This window comes from Geotrypetes seraphini, chromosome 1 (genome assembly GCF_902459505.1).
Source record: "Geotrypetes seraphini chromosome 1, aGeoSer1.1, whole genome shotgun sequence".
NCBI lineage: Eukaryota > Metazoa > Chordata > Amphibia > Gymnophiona > Dermophiidae > Geotrypetes > Geotrypetes seraphini.
Window position 1 is genome coordinate 150,359,484 of NC_047084.1, and position 12,369 is coordinate 150,371,852.

Consider the following 12,369-nt stretch of genomic DNA (forward strand, 5'->3'; position numbering starts at 1 on the left):
GTACTGTTTCTTGCTGCATTGCAAAGTGTATGAGTGCATGTATTGGACTACAACAGAACTCATTTCAACTGATCGCATGGAACCTTGAAACCAATTATGGAAGCAAGATGGCCATATTTGTTTTTAGAAAATTCAGAACTAATTCGCGTGATGACAACCAATTTGCAATTGCATTAAACATGACTGTAATGGTGACAAATCTAAGTTTCTTGGTTGAAGTGGAAAAATTAACAAAATGTCATCTGCATAGATGAAGGCCTTAATATTGTGGTCTTGGATTAGAGCTAATAGGCTAAGAAAACTATTAAATAGAAGAGGAGATAATACAGAGCCCTGGGGGACTCTGCAGCTTAATGGAGCAGCGATTGAAATAGAAAATGGTGAAGTTGCCACTTGAAAAGACTTGCTGGCAAGGAAGGAAGAAAACTGTTTTAAAACAATACTGGAAATATCAATGGACTTTAATTAGAAATACCAATCGACTTTAACCTGAAGAGGAGAAGAGTATGATCAATGAGTTCAAAAGCAACAGAGAGAACGAGTGATACCAAAAGTACAATATTACCTGCATCCAAAGAAGAATGCAATTCATTAAGGCAGTCACAATGGTCTCCATACTATAATGGGTATGAAATCCAGTTTGGCATGGATGAAGAATTAAAAGCTTATTAATGAAATTGGTAAATTGGTCAAATACTACATATTCAGTGATTTTTAATAGAATATATTGATTATGAATTAGAAACATAGAAACATGATGACAGATAAAGTCCAAATGGCCCATCTAGTCTGCCCATCTGCAGTGACCATTATCTCTTTCTCTCTCAGAGAGATTCCACGTGCTTATCTATATAATCATAGAAACATGATGGCAGATAAAGGCCAAATGGCCCATCTAGTCTGATAGTGCTCTGGTAATTGTGGATCAGTGGAGCCATTCTTTAGGATAGGATGAACCATTGCTGTTTTCCAGGCAGCATGATGGCATGATAACAGATCTGATGGAACTAGGCTAAGATTAATCAAATGAAGGACAACAGATTAAATCATGTCTTGGATGTTTGCTCCAACTGAAGGGCATAGGATCTAGCAAAGATGTAGTAAGGTGAATTATTAGAGATTAGGATTTGAAAGATGTGTCAATGAAGGCACTTCAAAAAAACTCCCAAGAGGCCATCCCATAAGAATACAATGGGGAGGTGGGTGTTGCAGGTACCTTTGGATTAATATTTGTGTTCGTATGTAAAGAAACAATCTTGGAAGTAAAAAGGATGTCAAAGGCTCGGCTGCAGGAAACGGTTTAGTGACCTTTTGGTGTATTAGTAAGATTGGACTTGATAGAAAAAAAGAGTTATTCTTATAAAAATTATTTAATAATTTTGAAAAATACTCTTTTTTTTTTTTTTTTTTAGCAATAACAACTTGGGAGGAATAATACTCGGCAGCCTGTCTATACTGTAGTAGGGATTGCTGTGATGGGTGTTTACGACACTTGCGTTTAGCCTGTTGAGTCTGACCACATAAGAGAAATAGCCCAGAGTGAAACCATGGATTTTTTTTCTGCAAGAACGGATTTGTGAGGCAGAATCCCTAGTTGGTATTATAAATTGAGATGATGATGATGATGTGTTCCAGCAATTGGCAGCATCTTCGAGATCAAGATCAAAGAAATCGGAAAAAAGCAATTGACAAAGAGGTAAGTGACAGAGTCATGGTAGAAGAAGTATGTGTTAGATGACTAAACACAATTACTTGGGGTCAAGTTCAGTGATTGAGAAAGACTTTCCAATTTGACTGAAAGAAAAAATAAAAAAGGTTGTGGGTAATAATAAGGTCAAGGATTTGACCAGCAGAATGGGTAGGATGCTGGAGAAGTTTAAGTAAACATAATTAAGCAAAGATAAAAAAGAAGTAGAACGAAGGTGAGAAGGCATATCCACATGGATGTTAAAATCACCAGTGATTAGAAGTCTTGGGAAACGGGTAGTAGCATCAACTAAAGTTTGCAAGAGTGAATCTCGGGCATACTGAGGAGATGAAGGGGGAAAATAACAAAAGAGTCAATGTAAAAGAGGAAGTAATATGTAATACTAACAGTACCTGGTAAGAGAAATCAGAATAAGGCACATGAATAACATTGAAATTCGATGGGGGAGAGAGAGAGAGCAAGCCGCATAGAAAACTATATGAGTGAGTGGAATGCACTGCTATAGGTGAGCCTCCTCCCCCTCCTTGAGCCAGGTCTCCATTATACAAAGGTTATCCAGATGATGAACAGCAAAGAGGTCACTGATGAGCGGGGAAATTTCTTTACTGAACGGCAGTTCAGGAGACTTAGCCAAAGGGACAAAACCATAACCGAATTAGGAAGAAGAGGATGCAACACAGGCAACTGCAATGGATAATTCCAGGATTCTCGATTTAGGGAGACAGGGTCTCACTAAAACAGGAATATGCAAACAAGTCCTAGATAACGGAGACTTAACCAGAGTATAGAGAAAACTAAAGGATAATAAAAATAGCAGAGTAGTCACCAAGAAATGATGGGGAAAAAGTCTCTTCCTGGTGTAGGTAGGCGTTGTAGGTTCTGGTCAGCAAACAAAGTACTCAAAAAGGTGCTGATGTTCAGACAGGACAGATATGTGCAGCATAGAATACGGCTGGTACACCTGACATGATGGTAATCGGGTCTGCTCGAAGAACTAGCAGTATTAGCCCCTAGGTGATCTTTGGAGAGGCCTTTTATACATTTCTGGTAGAGGCTCAATCTCGGAAGATAGAGGAAGTTCTACCTTTCATTCTGGGCATTTTATGCCACTAAAGCTGAAGCTCTTGGAATCCAGGAAAGTCTCTGAACCCAGGCATCAGAATGTCTAGAATATTCCACAGAAACATGATGGCAAATAAAAGTCAATAGCCACCCACAGCATCCACTATCTCCTCCTCTCCATAAGTGATCCCACATGCCTGTCCCATGCTTTCTTGAATTCAATCTATCGGATTCACTCCATTCGCCTATACAGATGACATCCAACTTCTTCACCCACTCAACCCGGCCAATATCAATGATATTCAGGAAATTAATCTCAAACTCGATAAAATCAGTTCTTGGCTTCGAATTAACAGACTATCGCTAAACGTAGCAAAGTCACAAGGGATCCTCTTCCCTCATAAAAATAAAGATTCTTTAACTGGACAAATATTTATTGATGCAATTCCCCTTCAAATAGAACTCAAACTCAAATTACTAAGAGTTATCTTCGATAAAGATCTTATTTACCATGATCAAATCAGTTCTGTGACCAAAAATTGCTTTTACAAACTCCGTTTAATCCGATCCATAACCTCAGTTCTTGAACCCTTTTCGATCCAAATCCTGATCCACTCTCTAATTATCTCACACACAGACTACTGCAACTCTCTCTACTCAATTCCAGCTCATAGTTCAGTCCTTAATACTAGGCCTACTTGACTACTGTAATATCCTCTACCTCCCATGCCCTACAACCATAATAAAACAACTACAAACTATCCAAAACACAGCACTAAGACTCATCTACTCATTAAAGAAACATGATCACATTACAGAAGCATATGTCCAATCGCACTGGCTTCTGATCCCATCAAGAATACAATTTAAATTCCACTGCCTACTATTTAAGACTTTATACGGAGACAGTCCAAACTACCTGAATAACCGCCTCATCCACAACACAGCAACCAGACATAGGAAAACTCACACCCCATTCTCATACCCCCCAATTAAGGAGGTCAAACGGAAAAAACTATATGATGGTCTCCTGGCCACTCAAGCAGCCAAACTAGACAACCAAATCGCTAATCTACTGACGGCATCCCTCGACTACAAGACTTTTAGAAAAGAAATAAAGACCATACTCTTCAAGAAAACTCTGAAAAAAGAAATAATACCGCAAGTCTCAAACTCCATCTCTCACTAAAGCCAACTACCCCAAACAAATAACCTTACCCATTTCTTACTCTTTTTGAAAATGACCAATTTTTTTTTTTTGTAAGTTCTTGCTGTAATACATCTTGGATAATTCTTTTGTAATCCGCCTTGAACTGCAAGGTAATGGCGGAATAGAAATCCCTAATGTAATGTAATGGTATTACTCAAAAAGAAATCTGCAGATTACAACTGATTCAAAATACCGAAATCAAACTCATTTATAAGGCCAAAAAATATGATCATGTTACGCCACTCCTCCGGGACTTACACTGGTTACCTGTTTCTCACCGAGCTACATATAAAATTCTCCTAAATTTTAAAATTACGACTTATCTTCCTGGTTTCTTAGACAAATATCTCACTCCACACACCCTCTAGGGTCCTCAGATCTACGAATCAAAATCTGTTGACAGTTCCATCAATAAAAGACTTATACTACACCAGAAATTCCATTTTTTCAGTAGTTGCACATTCTCTCTGGAACACAATGCCATTCCATCTTCGCAATGAAGACTCCATTTTTTCAGTAGTTGCACCTTCTCTCTGGAACACAATGCCATTCCATCTTCGCAATGAAGACTCCCTAATCAAATTTAAAACAAATCTTAAAACCTTTCTCTTTAAAGATGCCTACCAATAAGTAGGAAATAAGTGAGCAAGACAGCAACAAAAAAACGCTTTTACAAAGCGATATCCCTACCTTCCTTGTGCTACCTCCCTTCCTTCTATCCCCCCTTTATTTTTATTTATCATTGTAATTAATTACTTTCCTATCCCCAAAAATCCTTTCATTTCTAATCAGTCTCAATTGTCATAGTTTTAGGTTTACCCCATATTATTTTATTTTATCTATTCATATTAAACTTTTTAATTTGTGATATTGTAAACCGCCCAGATACATGTGATGGTCAGTATATCAAGCTATGAATAAACTTGAAACTTAAACTTGAAACTTTCTGTAAAAAAGTACTTCCTTAGATTACTCCTGAGCCTATCACTTCTTAACTTCATCCTTTTTCCTCATATTCAGGAGCTTCTTTTCAAATGAGACTCTCCTCATGCATATTTATGCCATGTACATATATGTCTTTATAATATCTTCCCTCTCCTATCTTTTCTTCAAAGTATACATATTGAGATCTTTAAGTCTGTCCCCTATGTCTTATGATGAAGACCACCAACCATTTTAGTAGCCTTCCTTTGGACCGACTTCATCCTGTTTATATCTTTTTGAAGGTGCGGTCTCCAGAATTATACACAGTATTCAAAATAAGGTCTCACCAGAGTCTCCCTTTCTCCTCTCTCGCATGGACTACTGGAACACACTACTAAATGGTCTCACTTCAAAAAATCTCTGTCGACTACAACAAGAGGGAAAGTGTGGCGCAGTGGTTAAAGCTACAGCCTCAGCGCCCACGCTGCTCCTTGTTACCCTGGGCAAGTCACTTAATCTCCCCCCCCCCCCCCCAATTGCTCCAGGTACATTAGATAGATTGTGAGCACACCGGGGAAAAATGCTTCCATACCTGAATAAATTAATGTAAACCATCTGAGCTCCCTTGGGTGAACGCTATAGAAAATTGAATGAATAAATAAATTATACAGGGGCTTTAATACCTCCTTATTCCTACTGGCTATTCCTTTCTTTATGCATTCTAACATCCGTCTAGCTTTTGCCATCACCTTTTCAACCTGTTTGGCCACCTTAAGATCTTCACCTACTATCACACCCAAGTCCTGTTCCTCTTTCGTGCACAAAAGTTCTTCACTCCCTATACTACTGTTCCCTTGGCTTTTTGCAGCCCAAATACATGACCTTACATTTCTTAGCATTAAATCTTAGTTGCCAAATTTTAGACCATACTTCAAGCATCGCTTGGTCTTTCTCATATTATTCACACCATCAGCGGTGTCTACTCCATTGTAGATTTTGGTATCATGATCCGCAAAGAGGCAAATCTTACTTGACAGCCCTTGAGCAATGTAGCTAACAAAATGTTACAAAGAACAGGCCTAAAAATTGAACCTTGAGGCACACTGCTGGTAACATCTCCATTGACCACTACCCTCTGTTGTCTTCCACTCAACCAGTTTCTGACCCAGTCCTTCACTATGAGGCTTGTACTAAGGGTACTCAGTTTATTTAGTAGATGCCTGTGTGAAACACTGTGAAAGGTTTTGCTAAAATCTAAATACACCACGTCTAGTACACTGCCTTTATCTAATTCTCTGGTCACCCAGTCAAAGAAATTGATCAGATTTGTCTAACAAGACCTGCCTTGGGTCCTGTAATTCACTGGATTCCAGAAACATCACTATTGTCTGTTTTCTAAAAAGGGTTTTAATTAATTTACTTACCACAGAAGTTAGACTTGACCTGTAGTCCCCTACTTCTTCCTTACTTCCACTTTTGTGGAGAGGTACCATATCTACCCTAGTCCTCTGGTACTACTCCCAACTGTAGAGAAGTATTATAAAGGTTCATGTAATAAAATGGGCAAACTGAATTGGCCATTTGGACTTTATCTGCTGTCATGTCTATGTTTCTATGTCCCTGAAATAAGTACATGATGAATATCAAGTGGCAGTGGTCTACAAACACTTGCAGTAGAAGACAAGAAGAAGCAGACCAGTAAATAATAGCAAAACACATATTTATTGGGTGTTCATTTTCAAGAAACTGTGTTTTGCTATTTGCTGGTCTGCTTCTTGTCTTCTGCTGTGAATACATGATCCGATTGTTCCGGTCTAGTGGGCAGAAATAATGCAATGATGCAATAGCTAGATGGTTGCTCCACTTTAAGTATTCCACAAGCAATTCTGTGTTTCTGTGCCAAATCTATTGAAAGGTCATGCTGCATTAAAGCAATGTCCAGAAGTTTCAGATCCAGAAGGATGCCATCAGGCTTTCTATTACTGTAGGGCCTAGACTCTTAGAATAGGATAGTACTTTGGAGTTCTGCCATATAGGCTATTGTGCAGCTGCTTCCTAACAGTATTCCTGTATTTCTAGCAGGTGGATGAATATAACTGCGCAGCTCTGGCTCTTTCTGCAAACACTTGCTCCCTGCCAGTTTGTGGGGTAGGTTTTTTTTTAAAAAACTGAGTGCACATGTATACCAAATTACCCTTTTTGGTGTATACCTACTGGTGCTCAGGGCCGGATTAATGAATAGGCCTAGTAGGCACATGCCTAGGGCCCAAAACTGTGAGGGGGGCCCGCTGAAGGAGGACAACTCACCTTGCCATTTTAAAAAAAATAATAATAATAACAGTTTATATACCGCAGGACCGTGAAGTTCTTTGCAGTTTACAATGATTAAAAGGTATTACAGATTGAGTGGAATAAACATAGTTCAGAGTTAGTGAATAAGAGTTCTAAAGATCATTTATTGAGGACTAAGATTGTATAGGTCGTTACCTAAGTACTTCAGGAACAGATGTATTTTTAAGCGTTTCCTGATTCCCTATAAGTAGTAGGCACGAGCAGTTGTTCCAGATCTTTAGCCCTTAATGCTGCTTGATGTGAGAAAAGATGTTGGTGATGACTTTTAAATTTACAACCTTTAACCGGTGGAGAAACAAAGTTAGGGTGTGAGCTTCTCCTATGTCGGTTGGTTGTGAAAGAGAAAAGGTCTGTTACATATATAGGGGCTAAGCCATAAAGTACCTTGAAGCAAAAACAACCAAACTTGAATTTCGCACGTGTCTCCATCGGCAGCCAGTGTAGAAGTCGATAGGAAGGTGTTACATGATCAAACTTCTGCAGTCCACAAAGTAGCCTAACTGCTGCATTTTGTACCAGTTGCAATCGCCGCATATTCTTCTGGGAGAGTGTCAAGTAGGCAATGTTACAATAGTCAAGCTGACTCAGTATAAGTGATTGTACCAGGATTCTTAATGATGGGACATCAAAATAAGCTTTAATGGACCGAAGCTTCCAGAGGGTAAGAAAGATCTTTCTAATCAAGTAGTCTACTTGGTCTTTCATGGTCAGACTCTGGTCCAGTGTTACTCCCAATACCTTCATAGTGGGTTGAATGGGATAACTAAGGTTATTGATGCATACTGATGCTTTAGTATTAAGTGGGTGTGGTGATGCTATAAAAAATTTTGTTTTCTCTGAGTTTAGCTTCAGTTTGAATTCAGTCATCCATTGCTCCATCCGATTTAGTACTTCTGTTGCTTTGGGGGTGACTTCTGAGATAGAGGTAGTAAATGGGATAATTATCGTGAAGTCATTAGCGTAGCTGAATAGTTTTATCCCCAGCTGGGACAATTGCGCACCCAGTGAGGACATGTAAACATTGAAGAGCAGAGGGGATAATGGTGACCCCTGTGGGACGCCAGATGAATTGCTCCATATATCAGAGAGATCGTAATTAAAATGGACTTGGTAGGTGCGGGATATAAGGAAACCTTGAAACCAGTTTAATACCTCTCCTCTGATTCCAATTGCATCTAGGCATTGTAACAGTTTCCCATGGTCCACCAAGTCAAAGGCAGAGCTCATGTCGAATTGCATGATCAGGGCATTGAGGCCTTTACTAAACAAGTAGCGCAGATTATCCAGCATAGCAGCAATGACTGTCTCTGTGCTAAACAGAGGCCTAAAACCAGATTGAGTTTCATGCAAAAGAGAACTGGTCGAGGTATTCCATCAGTTGGGTGTGTACCAATCCTTCCATGATTTTTACAATGAATGGAATGGATGCTACTGGTCTATAGTTGGTTACTGATGTTGGTGATTCTTTGTGGTTTTTTGGAATTGGGGTTATTATGATGAGACCATTATCTTCAGAATCTCGGAGAGAGCGAGACCAGAAGGCTTTGAGCATGCGCAAATGCTCAAAGCCCAGACCAGCCCAGCACAGGGAAGAGGGAGGATCTCCCTCGCACCGCCCAGCCCAGCCCAGCCCAGGCGAGGGAGGATCTTCGGGCACTGGCACTGGCATGTCCTGTGCCTTGGTGCTGGTGCTGGTGCCGGTACCCAATCGGGTAAGCGATGTCTTTGCGGTGCTGGGGGGGATGTAGGATCACAGGGGAGGGGGGGTGACTCGAGCGGGGGGGGGGGAGGATGCCGGTTCGCAGGGGGGATGCCGGATCGCAATGAAAAAAAAAATTGTATAACGCGCTCACACATATAACGCGCATGGTTATGCTCGGTTTGTAAAATCGTGTATAACGCGTGCGTTATATGCATGAAAATACGGTAAATGATGGCCTTTTTCATGTGTTTGTGTGGGTAAAGGGAGATTGTAATTAAGTAGAGATAGAAAGTTTTTAAAGTCTTTCGCTTCTGGATTGTCCACTTCATCTAAATGTAGGTTTATGTCTCCTGCAATTAAATTATGAGATGAAGTGATTGAGTTATGTAGAACAAATTCGCAAAAGTCCTTTTTAGCTTTTGACCAGCTTTTTGGCGGAACATAGAATAATATACAAGAAAGGGAATCTTCTATTTCCTTATTGCTAATTTTACAGGCTAATATTTCTAAATGATTGGTCATTTTGGAATCCAATAGTTCTACTACAAATCCTTCCTTAGAAACAATTGCTAATCCTCCCTCTCTTCTTTCATCACAATTTAGCATGTGAATTTTAAAATTATCTGGTAGGAGATCATTTATTATTGGGTCATCTTCAGTTAGTAGCCACATTTCCGTTAGGAAAAGACAGGCTATTTGCTTGGTGATGATCCAATCTTTAATTTAAAATGCTTTATTCCTGACAGATCTGGTGTTAGGTATGCACAGGGAATGGAAGTGAATGTGATAGAGTTTGGTAAATGTAGTGGTTCTGATGGTTTTGTTTTCCTTATCCTCTTTTTTTTTTTAGGGTACGTTGATGTCTACCGTTGCTCGAGATTATATTAATATGGTTTGCTCTGTCTTCCTGTTGGTTAATTATAAGCCTGAAGGGTAGGTCAGGATAATGGGCTGAGTGTAGTTGTGGATTGAGTGACTTAACATCCTTAATGTTGTCGCATATTAAATAGAATAGTAAAATCAGTAGGAAATTCATGCTTGCAGATTAGAATGACTCCTTCTTGTCCTAGTGGCTGTTTGGTGTTTTTGTTACTCCCAGTTTCTAGGTTAATTAATTAGCAGTGAATCAGATAGCTCTAGATCAGATAGAAAGGCAGTAGTTAAATAATCAGTTAAATTAATAGTTAAATTAGCACTCAATCAAAATCAGATTCAGTGACAGCGGGTTAAGAGTTAAGTGCACCATAGGTTGTCCCATAGTGCGAATGCAAGTTAGAATGAGGAGAACCAGAGTCGGGCACAGCTCCTTTCAGGTTTGCAGTTTCGCTTGTTCAGTTTAGCATTACTAGTGATGTCAGGAGGCGGAGTTCATCTCCCATACAGTCCTGACCCAAGTCCCTGCAGTGGAGAGGTTGAGTGAGGTGCTGGGGCAGCTCCTGATGGCAGAGGAACTGGCCCGAAGTGTAGGATTTCAAAAGTTTAGCAACGGCCCCCTCCCGGGATCAACGGAACGGGCCGGGCCCCCTCCCCAATCGACAGCAATGCGGCTGGCTCTGTTACAGGAAGGTCCCGCGATGACTGCGTCTGCCAGTCCATCCCCCTCCAATGTCACTTACTTGCTCAGTAAGAAGTGACGTCTGAGGGGGATGGAATGGCAAACGCAGTCATCGCGGGACCTTCTTGTAACAGATCTGGCTGCGTTGCTGTTGATGCGGAGGAGAGGAGGCCCGTTGCCGTTGATGCAGGGGGGCCTGTTGCCGTCAACTGTTCTAATTTTGCTTTTGGGCTGCCTTTTGCAAAGGAGCTCAGAGGGCAGAGCCGGCAGCTGCATTGTTTGGAGGGGGAGAAAGAAAGGAGCATGGATGGGTGGTGGAGGGAGAGAAAGGGGGCAGGGTGGTATGGAAGGGTTGTGAGAAGGATGGTATGGAAGGATGGTGGAGGGAGAGAAAGGGAGAAGGATGGTATGGAAGGGTGGTGGAAGGAGAGAAAGGGGGCAGGGTGGTATGGAAGGGTTGTGAGAAGGATAGTATGGAAGGGTGGTGGAGGGAGAGAAAGGGAGAAGGATGGTATGGAAGGGTGGTGGAAGGAGAGAAAGGGGTATGGAAGGATTGCGAGAAGGATGGTATGGAAGGGTGGTGGAGGAAGAGAAAGGGGGCAGGGTGGTATGGAAGGGTTGTGAAAAGGATGGTATGGAAGGGTAGTGGAGGAAGAGAAAGGGGGCAGATGCTGATGGAATTGGTGTGCAAGGAAAGGGGAGAGAGACATAAGGGGGAAGAATACTGGATTCAATTGGGTTGGAGGGAAAGAAAGGGGGCAGATGCTGATGGAATTGGGGGAAGGGAGAAGAGAGAGTGAAATGCCAGACCACGGGGGTTTGAGAGAGGGAAGGAGAGGAGAGAGATGCCCAGACCATTGGAGGAGGGAAGGGAAGAAGATGGATGCCACATCAGTGGGGGGGGGGGGGGGGGGGAGGGAGAGATGGGAGAGGCAGATAATTTCTGGAAGAGGCATGGAAAGAGAGCAGATGCCATATGGAAGAGGCAGAGAGAGGGCAGACAGTGGATGTAAGGAAGAGAATGATGAGAAGATGAGGAAAGCAGAAACCAGACAACAAAGGTAGAAAAATTTCTATTTGCTTTATTTATTTATTTTTGCTTTAGGATAATGTATTATTGTAGCTTTATTGATAATTGTTTATTTTATTGAACTAACTTTAATACATTTTTTTACTAATTCAGAGACCATAACTCCTTTTCTCAGGTCAGGACAGGGATACTGTAACAGCAGTATAGCTTACTGATCTGAAGAAAGAGGTTCTAACCTCTGAAAGCTAAGTGAGAAATGTATTAGTCCAATAAAATGATGGGCACTAAATTTTCTTCCCGCCTTGCCCCATGCCTCCTACCCATAAGCAAAATATAAATTGGTGGGCTTCCCAAAGCCCTGCCAGCTGAAGATCTCTTCATCTAGGAAGGAAGGGAGAATTTGTTCAGAGATGTTTGGAGGTTGCATAGAAGAAAAGCTGTGCACTGGTATGGTAATCTTTGTTTTTTGTTTTGAATTTTAAAATAAAAGAAATAAAGTGGAAATAAAGAAGTAAATAAGAAAATAGGTAAATACATGGGGCGGGGTGGGGGCAGGGGGCCCAGTGTACTTGTGTGCCTAGGGGCATCAACAAATTAATCCTGCCCTTCTGATGCCAGGTCTTCACCTCCATGCTCCTCTCCTCTTTAAACCCCCCCCCCTATTCTTAGATCATTGCTGAATCTTAATTCCCCTGCTGACTTTTCTTTTTGTAAGGAGATGTGGGGAGGGGATTCTGATGGCTCTGTGTGAGGAAGAGCCTCGTTTTTGTGTCTCAACTAGCACAGAAATTTGGTGAGCTCACTATGAGTCTGCTTTTATTTCTGT

At 41.0% G+C, this 12,369-nt stretch overlaps 1 protein-coding gene across 2 annotated transcripts in view; it reads left to right on the top strand.

Moving 5' to 3' along the window:
• Positions 1-12,369, top strand: part of GAB1 (GRB2 associated binding protein 1) — a 179,869-nt gene that overhangs the window by 55,897 nt on the left and 111,603 nt on the right. The window lies entirely within an intron of this gene.